Below are 17873 nucleotides of genomic sequence, written 5' to 3' on the forward strand. Positions count from 1 at the left end.
GCTTTAATAAATCTTTTGCATAGGTTAAATATGAGCTACAAGACAACATGGAAACAGACAAAAATTATGTGTTCTTGATCTTTTCAAAATAACTATTTTGGAGGAGATCCTTGACTCAACGTTACCTTTAGTAATACCCCACCCCTTTTTTTCACATTTAAAACAATTTGCATAACCTTCAACTTCCAATAAAATCATTATTATAGTACAGTTTACCTTGAACCTCTCTTTATACTCTTTGAAATATTACTTCCAAATCAAAAAATTTCCCCCCCAAATTATACAAATAAGTAGCAAATGTTATTGTATCTGAGCTTACAAATTTAAAATGGTTTCCATTGGTTCAGTGATTAATTTCTAAAGTAAACCTTGAAACTAACACGAAACAAGTTACAGATATACTCTAGACTATATTTGTAACTTGTTCTTTATCTACAACAGGGTCTTTAAGCATTTGACTCTCCCACATTCCTGTTCAAATCTCACTTAATGTTGGACAGATCCTGAGAATAAGAACCCTTAATGCTACTATCTCCTATACCCCTTGGTTCCCCTTGACTGTTTTTCAGAGTCAAGAATCATGTATTAGATACTTCTTATTTAGTTTCTTTCCATTAACCTTACTGTAACACACAGGATTCTGGAAGATGATGCTTAATAAGGTCGTTCCTCATTATTAGATTATTTTTATGATATTTGCTTGCTGATGCCTATGATTCATCTGCCTGCCGTTCCACCTGGAATCTCAATGCCTGTTTCTGGTAGCTGATAGACATACAGCTGCTTATGATTTTTCTGATTCTGGCACCTGCCTAGCAATTACTGTTTATTCCCATGTGCCATCCCTCTGTTATACAAACGTCATTCTCTGTTCCATTTCCTACATTTTGGGTTCTGCACCACAAATATTTGCAAAACCGGGTGAGTCCATGTGATGTTCCATCACAGACACGTGCCGAGCCACATCAATGTAGCCCCTCTGCTTTCAGATGAGCATTCTGCCCATTTCTGGCACACGTTCCGATGAACTCACCATTCTGTTTCTGCCTTATCGAGGATGTCAGGCCACACTCTAAATCGTGTGCGTGGGAAGCATACCAGACAATAATGTCATTTTGCAGAGCAAACAGTTTTGGGTCTCCTACACACTAGCTATCTAATCTCGGGGAAGTTATTTAACAGCTCTGAGCTTTTGTTTTATCACCTGTGAATAATTATTAACAATAGAGCTTTCTTGTTATAACCTCATAATGTATATTGGGTGTTTAACAGTGTTTTGTCCCCAAAATTTTATCCTGTGGGAAAGGAAAAATATTTATTCCTCTGCCCTTCTTAGTTTTTAGCTGCAATCAATGTGATAAAAATCACTGTGATTAGTAAGATAATGTAAAAAGAAGTTTATTAAAATTTATACCTCATGTATACATGGGAGATACCCAGAGAAATAAGTAACTCCCCAAACTGGCTTAGAATTATGAATTAAGTACCATCTTAACTAGATACTGTAATAGTATAATCAATAAAATATAATTTTAAAAATAAAAAAATGAAATAAAAATAATAGATACCATCTTAATAAGGAAAGGAAGAGGAAATGTGGGCCTCCTAGGGGGGAGTGAATGTTTTTTAGGGAAGATAATTGGACATTTAAAAGAATAATACTTGGGAGGGGTGATAGTTTGTGATAAGCTTTACCTGAGTGTGCTGTCCATGTCTAATGTTGCTCCCAGTTTTGGGGTCCTCTCCTATGATGAGTCAATCTTCTCTTAGTTGGTGAAATTCCTTGGATCTATGATAATTTAGTGTTTTTTTTGGAGAATCTGTCTTTGGGCAGATAAGCCAAGTTCAGAGAAATGCTCTGCCTACATGTGGTGTTTTGTTTTGTTTTCTTTAAGCAAATATAGCTCATAATGATCAATATAGTAGAGTGGAATATTGTGGATTGGTATATTCCACCACCCCTCACTATCTTGACCTCATATCCTCAGCACTTTATCTGTTGTCCTTCTATCATATGTACTTGTTTCTGATCTCCGTGTTTTGGCAGATTTATGGGCAGGAGGAAATCTGAAGTCAGTTGACTGAGTTAGTAGAGACAATTTGGTACCTAAATCTCCTTACAAGTGCTTCAGTTAATCTTTTTTAAAAATTCTAGTCTCATTCACATTGCCAGCTGGAGTACTTAGTGCCCTTTGCTCCTGAGACCTTTCTGAGAAACTGGGGTGTGTGTAGTGCTGCTTTTTGTTGAGTTTATCCCAGTAGTTACCATAATTTTAATTCTTTTAGCTCTGCTAAATAATTTCAACATGAATTAGTAGCTCCCAGTTGTTAATTTTGTTGACATCTCTCAATCAGAAGTACCTCATCCCAAATCCTTTTTTTCTTTTGAGTTAGATTTTTTGTTCCTTTATATAAGGCATCTGGATTGAGTGCTGATAAGTTCACATCTATGTCTCTTATCTGAATTCCAAGGAGAGAATCCTTCAAGAATTCTGCATCTGAACCTATCATGAATTACATTCTGTGATTTCAATGTAGGTGTACTTTAATACGTATATCTTCATAACTATGATCCACATTTAATTTATCTATTAGAAATAAACATCATAACAGTACAGACCTACTGAAAATGTGTTAGTGCCTTAGGAGTTCAATATAAAATGTTTTCCTGCAGTTTGAGATTTTTTATTACATAATTTATATTTAATTTTTCTAAAATATTTATTATAAATTTATTTTACATTTTCTGTTGAATAAGCATGGAAAAATTTGATAAGAAAGATCGAGTGAGACTACACTGTGTACATTTCTACCAAACTGTAATTTGCTTTGTGCTCCAGAATATATGCAGACCCTAAATACTGGTTATTAGAATTGTGTAATGTTGAACTTTTTTCACAGTGAGTAGTTTGTATTCTTATTATAATTTTGAAGTCACAGTGAACATTAAATAGCATGCATTAGTACCAGGATACCAGTAGGGTGCACCTGAAGAAAAATACTCTGCATATCTACGCATAATAAGCTTGGGGTAATATCCTTCTTTACTGGAAATTATGCTAATTTTCGGGGAAACTTTGTAATGTAATTGGTATATCAATCTTTATTGCTTGAACCTGCATTCATATGTCTGAAATTTAACATCTGTTCGTATAAAGTACTTGACATTGCACGCCCCCGTTTTTCCAACATTATTTGGTTACTAAAGATAGCATTCAACTTTGCAAGACTCTCTGATAACTTATTAAAAATGCATACATTAAATTTTCATCCAAAACATTTTAAATATTTTCTTTAATAAGTATTAGAAGTACCCTGATTGTCACATTTTTTAACTTAAAAAAAACCCCTCAAATATAGATAACTGTATTGCCAAAAAGCAAGCTTATTCCCAGTGAGGGACCCTCTGGAAAATCGCTGTGCTGCTTGGGAAGGCTTTGTTTGCCATTGCACTGGTGCTCTTTGGGCTATTGTGTGATGTTTGGAGTCTGATCCTAAGTAGGATGTTTCATTGTTTTTCTAGGTTAACATTTGCCTCTGCATCAACTTTAAATTCCAAGAGATAGAATTTTTAGATATGTAGTATAGACTACTCATTTTGGATATTGAAATCTAAAAACTCTATGGAAGTACCATACTCACCAAAGCTTATGTGAAAATTAACAACTGCTAAACAATAAAAGCTTAAAGAGAAATAAGATAATTTATTTTATAACATTTTAAAATCATATTTATATTACTTGTTTGCTGTAGAAAAATTACAGAAAAATAAAATAAAATCACATGCTATTCCATCATCCAGAAATTTTTTATGTTAACATGTGAATGCACATTATCCAGACAAAACATTCACTCAGTGGCTGGGGGCAGGTGGTGCGTAAATGCAGACAACTGTACTTGAAACACAATAAAACAATTAAAAACAAAAACAAAAACAAAACTACAATTCGGTGTCCATTATAGAAAATATATATATCAGCAGTTATTAGAGTAAGCTCTAGATCAGTGAACATACATTCAAAAGTAGCTATTGATATGTGTTGCCATTTTTGGTACAAAAATACAAAATCATAACATTATAAATGTTTATAATTAGTTGTATTAGTTTTATTTTCTTAACATATTGTCAATATTTTGTGAATGAAAATTGTGTGGTATCCTTATATAGGAGTAACATTTCTTTACATGAAAAATATGGTTATTTCAGGCAGACCACTATTATTGATTGTTAATTTTCAAATAATTTAAAATCAAGCAACTCTCGGTAGAGCCAGACAACTGTAAAGAGCAATGTAGTTACATTAGAAAACAATACACAATATGAGGATGTTTGCACAACAAAAGGCTTCTTCAAAAAATGTTTAAGCCATCTTCACTTGGCTCAAGCATAAGCTAAATGTCCATTTTATTTTTATAGAAGAAAATTAAGTTTTCAGTGAGTGGATAAGAATCTTTAATTTTTTCAAATGTATAAGTTTTGTGATACTACAGTCTAAGTTTAATATCAAATTATGAAGTCACAGATTAGTAGAGCAGGAAAGAATGTCCACTCCAAATATAGACAATATGGGGTTCTCAGGCCTCTGTTAATGTTTTACACTTCCAATAGGAAAAAGTTTAAAATAATTGTATAGCATTGCCAATATTTTCTAGAAATATGTTTTCTCACATTTAGAAAATACTTTTGATGTTTCTCTGAAAAAAGTATGACTATATTAAGAATAATCATGCTCAATTTTCATTTTATTTGCTTTTATGAATTGGCCAAACAATTATTTGTCCCCGAATACTTTAAGAAATACCTTGGAACTTAATAATATTTTGAAATCCCATTCCTTAGATTTGAGCTCTTCTTTTTAGGTTTGATAATGGGATGGAAGATTACCAAGGATATCTATTCTTGGTGTGTATTCATGTAAGTTTCTGGCTTTGTTAAGGTTGATATTTAGCAAGTGTAACACACTTTATCTTGGGATAAGACCTACTTGTCCTCTTTGTATATTTTCAAGAGAATGTTTGGATTTCGAGTGGTAAATAACTCTTTTATTTAGGTTCATGGTCTTTCTTTTAGGTAAGCTTATGAGTCTTCTGTTGTGCTAATGTGTTGTAGTCTCACAATCTCACAAGGCCACTTTTGATTTTATTCAAGTCAATTGTTGCTATAGAACCTCTTAGGCACTGCTAGGCTATTATACCACCATTGAGTTTTTAGGGGCACACAGGCTTCTTGACTACTTAGTATCTATCTCCTGGTGATCCAATCATTTCTTCCTACTTTATCCGCTGACCTAGATTCCAAAAAGAACTCAGTGCCACCGATGAGGATTTAATTGTGCAATCAATTTAAAATCTGCTGTTACTCATAATTACCAACATCTGCTATTATACTTTGCCGATGGCTGGTCAAGATGGCATCCCATCTTGCTGAGCTCCTGCTGGGCTCCTGACAGAATAGTTAAGTGAGTGATCTAGTCAACACCATACTGAGAACTAATCAGCAGAGACCGACACACACGCGTAATTGTAACAAAAAAGAAATAATTGTTTTAAGCTGAAAAAAAAAAACAATAAAAAGATGACATCCTGTTATCTGATCACTATTCTATCAACAAGCTAGCAAAACTACTGTTCTGTATATGGACTTAGTTTTGCACTTAGAGTTGATTTTAATAGTGACTTTTATTTTGACCACTAATAAAACTTTCACAGTTATATTTTGAGCCAAAGAACTTCACACTCACTGTCTTGGTTGAAGTTACTATACCATAAATACCATAGCCTGGGTGGCTAAACAAAAAAATATGTGTATCTCATGGTGCTGGAGGCTCAGAAAGTCCAAGGTCCATACACCAGCAGCTCTGATGTCTGTGGAATGTTTACTTTATGGCATATAGATAGTCATCTTCTTGCGGTGTCTTCACAAGGCTAAGAGAGACCATCTCTTTGTGTCTCTTCGTATAAGGGGCATTCCCTTATTAGAGGCAGGTAATGAAGGCCCTCCCTCTTGACCATTACTTCCTAAAGACTGAACCTCCTACAGTATGAAACACATGGGAACTCTGAATTTATAGTGCATCTGTTATTTTTATTTTGCTCCTAGACTTGACTGTGATTCCGAGCAACACAATATGTTATCATTTAATTTTATAATATGCCATTTGCACAGCTTTTCCTTTATTTTGCAATAGCTATATTAATGGAACTGCTAAAATAAGTATTTTTTAAGACAGGCAAAAAGCAAAATGATTGCTACCAATGAGGATTTCATTCTTCAATTATTTAAAAATTGCTTATTGAGCTTGTGCTTAGATTGAAAGAACCGAAATGATGGAAGAAGAGTGTGGAGAAAACCACCACTTATAGTAATGACTTAATTCACTCACCTGAAATGGGGGAAATGCCCATTTTTATGGTAAATATGAGCTTATTTCACTTTCTCTTGTAGCTAAAGTTTTTGTGTGTGACAATTTGGCTTAGAGAAAGGGGATGCATTTCTACATTTCAAACTTGGCAATATGCACTTTTAATATTTTTTTCTTCTGGAAAACTAATATATAAATAACAATCAGGACTTTGGTGCTACTAGGTTCCATTGCAACTTTGGGGCATTTAAATTTTGGGGTTTACTAGCCTACTGGTTTCCAAGCTTTGCTCCCTAGGACATGTTTCACTTGTTTTCTCTCTCCAGATTTATACTTTAAAACATTTTATTTTATTTGCTCAAAAGTTTTCAAATCTACATATGTCTGCCAATCAGATTTTCTCATCAGAATGAGACAACTGGTGGCCTTACTGTAAGCGAAGGAATTGAATAATTTTGGAGGAGTGAGGGTTCTGTGAAGCTCTGAGTGAGAGGTGGGGAGTGGCTAGTAAACAAACATCAATATTTTTAGGATTCTGTAAAATACTGAAAATATTATTAGAAGGCCCTGGCTGGTGTAGTTCAGTGGATTGAGCACAGGCCTGCAAACCAGAGGATCCCAGTTCAATTCCCAGTCAGGACACATGCCTGGGTAGCCAGTTCCCAGCAGGGAACACATGAGAGGCAACCATACATTGATATTTCTCTCTCTGTCTCCTTTCCTTCTCCTCTAAAGATAAATAAATAAAAATTAAAAAATATATTATTAGAAAAACTATATAATTGGGCTCTTTATACTTGACTGCCTCTAAGGTCCTATACAGAATTCTTTGGAAATGAAATTTGATATCCAAAATCTATCTCAGGTATTGGGAAGTATATAATTGCATAACAGTCGGTGGTCTCTGCCAAACAGGCTTCTTATTTTTGTCTATACTCATTTGTTCACTCAACACAATTTCTTTATAAACATCTAATATTCAACAGGCCCTACACTACCCTCCATGACCAAAGCACACAGACTGCCTCGTTTACAATTTGGTTTAGCTACTCATTACCTCAGACCAGGGACTCAATGACTTCATTTACTAAGTGAGGAAAATACCCTCCTTATAACGTGATGAAAAGAACATAAAACACATTGGGAATGAAAGTATTAAAGCATTTAGCACAGGTTTTATAACTGCCATAGATGTTTTATCACTATGCATATTTGTACTGTGCTAGGGCCTGGACTTGAGAGAATTTGTCACCATTTACAAACAGATGGATCAATGTAAGTTTATTATCACTTTTGAAATGATTTCCATGGCATTCCCTGCAATACTAATCATTATCTTTATTAGGAATTTCTTCTGTAAGCAATGTAGAAATGATAATAAATTATACAGTGATTTTTGTTTTTGCTACTTGATTTAAATTTTGGTTATTTGAGTTAAATATGTATAAAAAAGATGTATTTTAGAAAAAATATTGTATGATTGCTATGATGTTTAAATATCTCTGTAAGTGTAGCAAAATAAAATGGAAGTAAATTAAGATTTATTGAGTAAGCAAACATTTTGCTAGTTTTATACATGTATTATCTATAATATACCTAAAAATATGGGAGATAGAGATTACTATTAGAATGTTAAAAATAAAGATATTGGGGCCCAAACAAACTATATAAATACTTCAAACAAATACTCTTGAAACAATGATGGGATTGGGATGAGGTAAATTTAGCTAGTCAGTCATGCCTTTAGATAAAGTTTTGGTTCTAATGAAAATAAATGGTGATTATGGTAATCATTTAATGTTTAACTTCCATACACTACAGTAATTATTGATGTTAACTATTGAAATATTCAGTAAGTAGAATTAATGGTTCAGAGCTAATTGCTGTAACACAGCTTAGATCTTAATAATATTTAATAGCATTTTTACCAAATATGTGAAAGATAAATTAGGATAAAGTATTATGTTCCTTGTATGAGTACCCCAATCCAGATGTAACTAATCTATATTTCTAAAAACATTGTAGAGAATAATTCCTAGGTTATTTAAAATCATGAAAACAGAGCAGTCTGTATAAGCTTCGTTTTATATTGTTCTCCATATAAAAGATTTGGCAAAATATAAAAAGTAAATTTTATTTTTAGACATTTAAATAATTTGTTTTACTAATGAAGGAACTAGGAATCCTCTATCAAAATTGGTGTTAACTATTTTTCAAATAAGGTATGGCAGGGTCATATGCCATTTGTAGCTTGAGAGGTATTTATTTATTTATTTTTATTGTTTTTGCTAATCACTGACATATTTTCTGAGAGTGAATGAAATACCTGAGGTTAATAATTAGTTTATTAGCTAATTCAGTCTTGGAAAATTCCTTCTTCTGAGCTGCCATTAGACCTGTGTCTATTTGTCAGCCTCCTGTTACCTGTTATCTGTTCCACCTTGCCCTTGGGGAATGTTGTTGGTTGGTTTGATTTAAAAAGCTTAATGGCCCTGGCTAGTGTGGCTCAGTGGATTGAGTGCCAGCCAGAGAAATAGAGTTGCCGGTTCCATTCCCAGTCAGGGCACCTGCCTGGGTTGGGGGCCAGGTCCCCAGCAGGGGATGCTTGAGAGGCAACTACATGTTGATGTTTCTCTCCTCTTTCTCCTCCCTTTCCCCTCTCTCTAAAAATAATTAAAATCTGAAAAAAAAAAGCTCAATGATCATATAGACTGCTAAGCTAAATACATTCCTATAGAGGATCCAATGACCTAAGAGAAGTTACTCTACTGACTTTGGCATAGGATATGTGGGGGAGGAAAATAATGTGTTCTCTTTTTTGAGGACTCCTGGCTGGATTCATAATCAAATTAACATGAATCAAATTAGTAGGAAGAAATGATCAAATTTATTATGTTTGCACATATAGGGCTTTCATAAGAATAATGAGACCTTCCAGGAAGTTAAGGCTTTTACGATACCTTGAGCTAAAGAGATGAGGTTGGGGTGTGGTTTGGGACTTTATACTGTAGGAGGGTAATTCACATGGAAATCAAAAAGCAAATGCTTGGTAAAAATGTGTTTGCTGGGCCATCTTTAATGACAGAACAGAAGACTTGAATCAAGCAGGCCTTGTTAGGGTCTTCTCTATCACGTTTAGTTCATATTAAACTAGAGTTATCTGTGATTCTATAAGGGGGAGCCAAAAACCCCAGAATTTATTTATAAAAAACTATACACTTACTCTTACATGTTTAAACTTCAGTCACCTTCAAAGTACACTCCATGTGTTGCAATACAACTATCAAGATCTTTCTTCCACTGCTCGAAAGAGTTTTTGAATGTGTGGATTTTGATGTCTTTTAGTGCGTTGCTGTTCTATGCTTCACCTCTTCCACGTTGACCAAATGTTTCCTTTTAGGGACTTTTTTCATCTGGGGAAACAAAGTTGCTCAGGGTGAGACTGGGTAAATAGGGAGAGAGAGGCATGGTGGTGATGCCATTTTTGGCCAAAAACTGGTGAACACTAGTGTAAGGAGTGAGCAGGTATGCTCATAAATCCCCCTTCATGAAATGGGCAAATGAGTTGAAAGAGTCTCCAAAATATTTCACTGTAGTTGAACACAATCTCTCACAACAATGCCAGCTGGTACACTGATACAGATGGGTTCCTAGAACACTCACTTAGCAGGAAAGCCTGTACTGCAAGGGACCAGCCTTCCAAAAGATAATTCTGTTTTGGGGGGGAGGGTCCCCCCTTGTAGCTCTCTTCCTGAAGTTGGTCTTCTATCAAAATTATTTTAGACAGTTAGAGAGAAGGTCAAAGTTTTTTCTTGAGTCTTTTGTTTCTTGAAACTACCAGCTTAAAATATCAATATCCAAAAAGTCATGTTTGGGGGTAGCAATTCTGCCCCCACTCAGATTTTACAGGAGAAACCCCAGATCTTATTCTGACCCTAAAATTCCTACATGTGTGTATGGGAAAATCACTTAGTATTTTTTATCCAATTTTTCTTCAGCTATCCAACAGAAATTGTTTTGAGATCATTTTTTCTTTATTTTTAAAAATATAAGGGTGATCTGTCTCTAAACATTAATTTTTATTAATAAGATTTATTAAAAATTTGGATACCTTTATAAGTGATGTATTCAGCAGATACATTTTATGCATATTTGATAAGCAATGATAAGTAGTATATTCCTTATTTCCAAAGTCTTTGCAATTTGAATATAAAAATGATAATTTCATTTCTTTGTATTTCTGTTTCTGGTAAATTTGCTTTAGGTATTAATTGTTTGAGAGCTTACATAGTTAATTTAAAGCATTGCCATGCTAGCTTATGTTACCATGACTAGGTTTTTTTTTTTCATTTTTTAAAAAATATATTTTATTAATTATTCCATTACAGTTTTCCCATTTTCCCTTTTCATTCCCCTCCACCCTGCACACCCCCTCCCCCACCATTCCCCCCTTTAGTCTATGTCCATGTGTCATAAGTTCTTTAGAGTCTATATTTCCCCTACTATTCTTGCCCTCCCCCCTAGCTATTTTTTACCTACCGCCTATGCTACTTATTCTCTGTACCTTCTCCCCCCTTCTCCTCCCACTCCCCTTGTTGCTAACCCTCCATGTGATCTTCATTTCTATGGTTCTGCTCCTGATCTAGCTGTCCTCTTAGATTGCTTTTGTTTTAGGTGTGGTTGTTAATAGCTGTGAGTTTGCTGTCCTTTCACTGTTCATATTTTTTATCTTCTTTTTCTTAGATAAGTTCCTTTAACATTTCATATAATAAGGGCTTGGTGATGATGAACTCCTTGAATTTGACCTTATCCGAGAAGCACTTTATCTGCTTTTCCATTCTAAAAGAAAGCTTTGCTGGATACAGCAATCTTGGATGTAGGTCCTTGCCTTTCATGACTTGGAATACTTCTTTCCAGCCCCTTTTGCCTGTAAGGTCTCTGTTGAGAAATCAGCTGACAGTCTGATGGGAACCCCTTTGTAGGTGACTGTCCCCTTATCTCTTGCTACTTCTAGAATTCTCTCCTTCATTTTAATCTTGATTAAATTGAAGATTTTAATTTAATTTAATTATGATGTGCCTTGGTGTGTTCCTTCTTGGGTCCAACTTCTTTGGGACTCTCTGAGCTTCCTGGATTTCCTGGAAGTCTATTTCCTTTGCCAGATTGGGAAAGTTCTCCTCTAGTATTTGTTCAAGTAAGTTTTCCATTGTGGCTGTTCCTCTTCCCCTTCTCGTACCCCTATAATTCAAATCTTGGAACATTTAAAGATGTCCTGGAGGATCCTAAGCCTCTCCTTATTTTTTTTAATTCTTTTTTCTTCATTCTTTTTTGATTGGTTGTTTCGTCCTTCCTTCCGGTCCACCCCATTGATTTGAGTCCCAGTTTCCTTTCCATCACTATTGTTTTCCTGTGCATTCCCCTTCATTTCAATTAGTTTAGCCTGAATTTGTTCCTCTAATTTGTGACTAAAATCAACCAGTTCTGTGAGCATCCTGGTCACCAGTATTTTGAACTGTGCATCTGATAGGTTGGCTATCTCTTTGTCACTTAGAAGTATTGGCTCTGGGGCTTTGAGCTGTTTTTCTTGAGCCATAATGCTTTGATCTGGTCAAGCCTGTTATGTATGAGGGGTGGAGCCTTAGGTGTTCACCAGGGTGGGGCAACCCAGTTGCTGGGTTGTAACGCTATATGTGGGGGCAGGGTCAGAGTGGGGCAATAGCCTCTGTTCTGCTCTCTCTTGGATTTTGGTCCCCTCTGCTGCTTCCACAAGCAAACCAGGCACCTCTTGGGCTGGCTCCCAGGTGTGTGGGCCTGTGCACCCTCCAGGACCCTGTGGGTCTCTCCAACAAACTCTCTGTGAGCCTGGGAGCTTCTCCCGGCACCTCAACCTCAAAAGTTTTTTCAATTGGTGCTTTTAAGCTTTAATTCCTGTCGCTGGGGCCCTAGCCTGTGCAGTCTGTCTTACTGCTCACTCTTTTGCCTGGTTTATCTGTGCGCAAATGTGTGATCGTGGTCAGCCAGCCACCTTGTGCCCTCACTGGGTCTGCCTGTTGCCACCCCAACCTGGGATCTGCCAGCCACTGCCTGCGCACCTGGGTCAGTCTCATCGAGTTTTCCTCAGTGACTTCTCCCCGCCAGCCACTGACTCCAACTCTTACTAATCTGGCTGAATGGTTCGTTGTTGTCAGACTTCCATACAGTTCAAGTTTCTGTGTTTTGGTTGCGTTTTTGTTACTAAAACTTTATTGTCTTTAAACTGGATTGTGCAAGGAGGCACAGCGTTTCCACCTATGCCTTCATCTTGGCCGGAAGTCCCTGTTCTGTGACTAGTTATTTGATCAATTTTACAATTATTTACAGATATTTTAAATAACTGAATATGTAATATGTTGAAAAATCTAATAGAATTTAAGATAATTATATTTATGTACACATACAGAAAATGATTAGAATTCTATATTAATATACTCTAAATTTAAAGACACATTTTTATATACACCATGGCTTATATATGCATTTCTTTTTATTTGGAAAATATAAAACAGTGTACTAATGACAACACATTTAAAGATACCCTTTTGATGAATTGTTATATTATTTTCTACAGTATGTTGATAATCCAAAGTCCTCTATTAAACTGAAAGCATGTTATTTGAATGTGCACAAAATAATTAAAGCACTTATTTACTTATTTTGCTAGGCATACTAGTGAGTGCTGAAGTAATAACAATAAAATAGAAGTAAAACTTGCATCTAAGTTATATCATTCTCAGGAAAAAGGGGGTGTGTGTGGTGGGGGGAGAGAGAGAGAGAATCATTCTTATCTCAAATGGAATGATCATTCCAGCTTTATTCCGAAAATTCTTTTATTGGTTAACCTAGTCTTTCTTAACACTAAAAACATTTCTGAAATATCTTTTTTCTCAAGAACATATCTTTGTTTATATTTTATTTGGCCATTTTTTCACTTGACATTTGGCAAATCCTGCCTTAAAAAGATATTTTTGCTTACCATGATTTTCCTTACTAATTTATAACCTCCCCCCCTGCAGAAATATTTTTGTCATGTATCTGGCAAAATTTTAATCACTGCTTACATGTATTTTCCCTTCATTTATTTTAACTAGTGCTTCTTAACATTTCCTAACTTTAATCATTCCTATGACCATTGTTACTTACAACTGATATATATATTAAATTTATTCAAATTTAAAATTATATATATATATATATATATAATTTCTATCATATCATCTCTCCAGATGGTGAAATTCTTTGGGGTTCTGATGCCTACCACATCCTAAGTGACAATAACCACTTAATAAAGGAATTTCTTTTGTCCTATACATGGATCTTCTTATTTATCTTGAACACAGTGGCTGTTTTGACTTGGGCCTATGAATTGAAAGAACATGTGGCTTTGACACCAAGGTCATGTTCTTTACATTCACTATAAAACTGCAACTATTGAAGGTGACACAAAAAAAGGTAAAAGCTCTTAATGAACATAATACAAAGTGACGGATTTGAGTAGTTTTCTTATCAAAATGATTTTTTTGCCTGATATTTGTATAACAGCACCCAAATACCTTTTTTGCTGTTTGAAGTGACACAATTTGGGGACATGTTGATATATTATAGAATTTAGCACATTAGAGTACAAGTAGAATAATTTTACAAAATGGTAATACATAGAAGTTCTTAAAATGCACTTCAGATATTCTTTTAAAGTTCACATATTTAACAATATGTTAAATATTGTTAAATATATTGTTCACATATTTCACAATTTTGAATAATATTTTTAAAAACATACTTAAAAGATAAACATAAGGTCACACTTTGGTTAGACCTTATTCATATCCTGCTATGTTGCCTAGCCTTTGCTGTTCTGTGTACATATTGGAAGGTGATCAGCATAACTTCATTGTCAATGCTAAAAACTCATTCATGCTGTCCTGTATCAGATAGTCCTATAAAAGCCACGTTTTGTTTTTCATGCCACAGATATTATTAGGCAAATAACCACATAATTACAGATATTATTAGGCAAACAACCACATAATTACTTTTATTGAAAAAATATTTTAAAAAGATATTAAACTACCTTTAGTAGAAATAACTATAGTTTGTCAAAATATATTTGTTATTCACAAAATTAAGTATTTTAAATGTCTGATTTAAGGAAATGCTGCATTATACTTGATTCATTATATCAAGAATTAATATGGACATAGCCCTCTACTTTTATCATACCTAATTTTTTTTATCATTCATATCTAGGAAACCATATTCTATGGAAAACAAATCTATCTTCAAAAATATAAATTTTGTAATACTGGCTCCTGCTCCCTTCAATAACTTAGTCATTTGTTAAATGCCCACTATGGGCTAAAGGTATAAAATCTTCTATCAAATAATTTAGAAAATTAAATAAAAGCACATTCGAATAGGTGTTCCCTTAAAACTGAAAATGTTAGACATCATGTGAGTAATTGCTAAGTCAGTTTACAAACAACAAATGCTATAGTAATTAAAAGAAAGAAATATTAATTTGACTATTGAAAGCCTAAGAAGTGTTTTTAGAAGAAATGGAATCTATGATTAATTAGTTAAAAAGTAAGAAAGGAATATTGCAGAGAAAAATACCAATGTGGTTGCTGTCCACAAGTACATAGGCAAGAAAAGATAAAGGGGCAAAACTGGAACTGGTGCTGTTAGGGCATATCAGTCCATGTAACTAGTAACTTAACCTAAATGTAGACCCTCTTCTCCCTCATTTAGCCTAGTGAAACCCCCTTTCCAGCTGTTCAATCTATCTTCTTGGCAAGAGTTACCTTTTTTTTAAATGACTTTAGGTCACTCCTGTTTAAAATAGTGGGATAGATAGATCAGCAGGAGATATAGAAATACCCAACCTTAGAAATAAGTACAAGCAGGGAGGGACAATGTGGTCTTTTAATATCTTCAGGCAGTGTTTTTAAGAGGCCTGTTCAAGGATTATTGAACTATATATGTATCTGAACTGAATTTGCCACTTTTTTCCCAAGAATTGTTTTTCTTTTTATTTATCCTTTTAAATTTTCCATTGTATTTTTTTCTAACACACCTTGCCTAGATATATCAAGTGTTTTCTCCTTTTCAGGTCGCTGGTCATACATATTATTTTCTCCATCTGAAATGCCTTTGTCCCCTGCATTTGCTCCTTGAGTGCCTGTGTTTATTTTCCAAGACTCTGTTCAAATATCAGTTCATATACAAAGCCTTCTTTCTCTAACTTTCTCAGGGTTTTGGTAGCACTTTGCCATAAAACAATGACAAACACTTAATGCTGTTCTCTGTGGATAGGATTGTGGGGGGCTCTGGAAATACACAGTCAAATAATACATAATCCCTGCCCTTGAAGATCTTACAACAATGAAAAGCTTACTGCCTGGTGGGCATGTTTATTCCTTTCTTACAATATCCAAACTGTTCCATTTAAGGTCATATTTTACTTGGCTTTCCACTAGAAGTTAGTAAGTTCTACCTAGACTTCTGGCCAAAATGGAGGCATAGGGAGACACACTGTGCCTCCTTGCACAACCAAAATTAAGGATAACAAAAATTTCGAAACAAAAAAGCACCCAGAACTGAAAGAAATTTGAACTGTATGGAAGTCTGACAACCATTCGTCCAGACTTGTAAAAGGAGTGGAGTTGGCAGCTGGCAGAGAGGGGTCTGGACAGAAAAAAGTGGTAGCTGGTGGACCCTGAGCATGGGGTGACAATGAGCGGATCCAGGGAGGCACACAAGGTTGCTGGCTGACCGTGGTTATATACTCTCACACAGATAAACCAGGTGAAAAACTGGTAACAAGACAGACTGCTCAGCCCAGTGCCCCGGCACTGGGAAATAAAGCCTAAAAGCACCAATTGAAAACATTTGCAGAGGTTGAGGTGCCAGAATAGATTCCCAGCCTCACAGGAGAGTTTGTTGGAGAGACCCACAGGGTCCTAGAATGTACACAAGCCCACCCACCTGGGAACCAGAACCAGAAGGGCCCAATTTGCTCGTGAGAAGCAGTGGAAGGGACTGAAATCTGAGAGAGAGTGGAGCAAGCACTATTGCTCCCTCTCTGACCCCACCCCCACATACAGCATCACAACCCAGCTGTAAGGGTTGCCCCGCCCTGGTAAACACCTAAGGCTCCACCCCTCACTATGTAACAGGTGCACCCAGACCCCCCCCAAAAAAAGAAAAGAAAAGAAAATGGCTCAAGTGGAAGAACAGATCAAAGCCCCAGAGCCAATATATCTAAGCAACAAAGAGATAGTCAACCTATCAGATGCATAGTTCAAAGCACTGGTTATCAGGATGCTCAAAGAATTGCTTGATTTGGGTTGCAAATTAGATGAAAAAATGAAGACTATACTAAGTGAAATGAAGGAAAATGCACAGGGAACAAATAGTGATAGAAACAAAACTGTGACTAAAATCAATGCAGTGGACCAGAAAGAAGAAAGAAACAACCAAATAGAAAAGAATGAAGAAACAAGAATTCAAAAAAATGAGGAGAGGCTTAGGAACTTCCAGGACATCTTTAAACATTCCAACATCCAAATTATAGAGGTACCGGAAGGGGGAAGAGGAAGAGCAACAAGTGAAAAACTTATTTGAACAAATAATAAAGGAGAACTTCCCCAATCTGGCAAAGGTAATAGACTTTCAGGAAGTCCAGGAAGCTCAGAGAGTCCCAAAGAAGTTGGACCCAAGAAGGAACACACCAAGGCACATCATAATTACATTAGCCAAGACCAAAATGAAGGAGAGAATCCTAGAAGCAGCAAGAGATAAGGTGACAGTCACCTACAAAGGAGTTCCCATCAGACTGTCAGCTGATTTCTCAACAGATACCTTACAGGCAGGAAAGGGCTGGAAAGAAGTATTCCAAGTCATGAAAGGCAAGGACCTACATCCAAGATTGCTCTATCCAGCAAAGCTTTCATTTAGAATGGAAAAGCAGATAAAGCACTTCTCAGATAAGGTCAAATTCAAGGAGTTCATCATCACCAAGCCCTTATTACATGAAATGTTAAAGGAACTTATCTAAGAAAAAGAAGATAAAAATATGAACAGTAAAAAGACAGCAAACTCATAGTTATTAACAACCACATCTAAAACAAAAGCAAAATAAAGAAACAACTAGAACAGGAACAGAACCACAGAGATGGAGTTCACATGGAGGGTTAGCAACAGGGGAGTGGGAGGAGGAGAGAGGTGGGAAAAGGTACAGAGAATAAGTAGCATAGATGGTAGGTAGAAAATAGACGGGGGCGGGGGCAAGAATAGTATGGGAAATGTAGAAGCTAAAGAACTCATGACACATGGACATGAACTAAAGGGAGGCATGTTGGTGGGAGGGAGTGTGCAGGGTGGAGGGGAATAAGGGGGGGATGGGATAACTATAGTAGTATAATCAATAAAATATATTTTAAAAAGTTCTACCTAGCAAGTATTTTGCATGTTATT

The 17873-nt window shown here is 35.5% G+C and overlaps 1 protein-coding gene and 1 long non-coding RNA gene across 3 annotated transcripts in view; one reads left to right on the plus strand and one right to left on the minus strand.

Moving 5' to 3' along the window:
- The window catches only part of PCDH15 (protocadherin related 15), a 791076-nt gene that overhangs the window by 235708 nt on the left and 537495 nt on the right, over positions 1–17873 (plus strand). The gene's annotated exons all lie outside the window — the stretch shown is intronic.
- Positions 143–13987, minus strand: LOC119001519 (uncharacterized). The gene is made up of 3 exons (XR_005069599.1): positions 13976–13987; positions 13657–13662; positions 143–375 (listed from the first exon to the last, which is right to left on the minus strand). It is a non-coding gene; the product is annotated as an uncharacterized LOC119001519 (long non-coding RNA).

The sequence above is a fragment of the Sturnira hondurensis genome, unplaced genomic scaffold (genome assembly GCF_014824575.4).
Source record: "Sturnira hondurensis isolate 20B ecotype Veracruz unplaced genomic scaffold, ASM1482457v3 Scaffold0016684, whole genome shotgun sequence".
NCBI lineage: Eukaryota > Metazoa > Chordata > Mammalia > Chiroptera > Phyllostomidae > Sturnira > Sturnira hondurensis.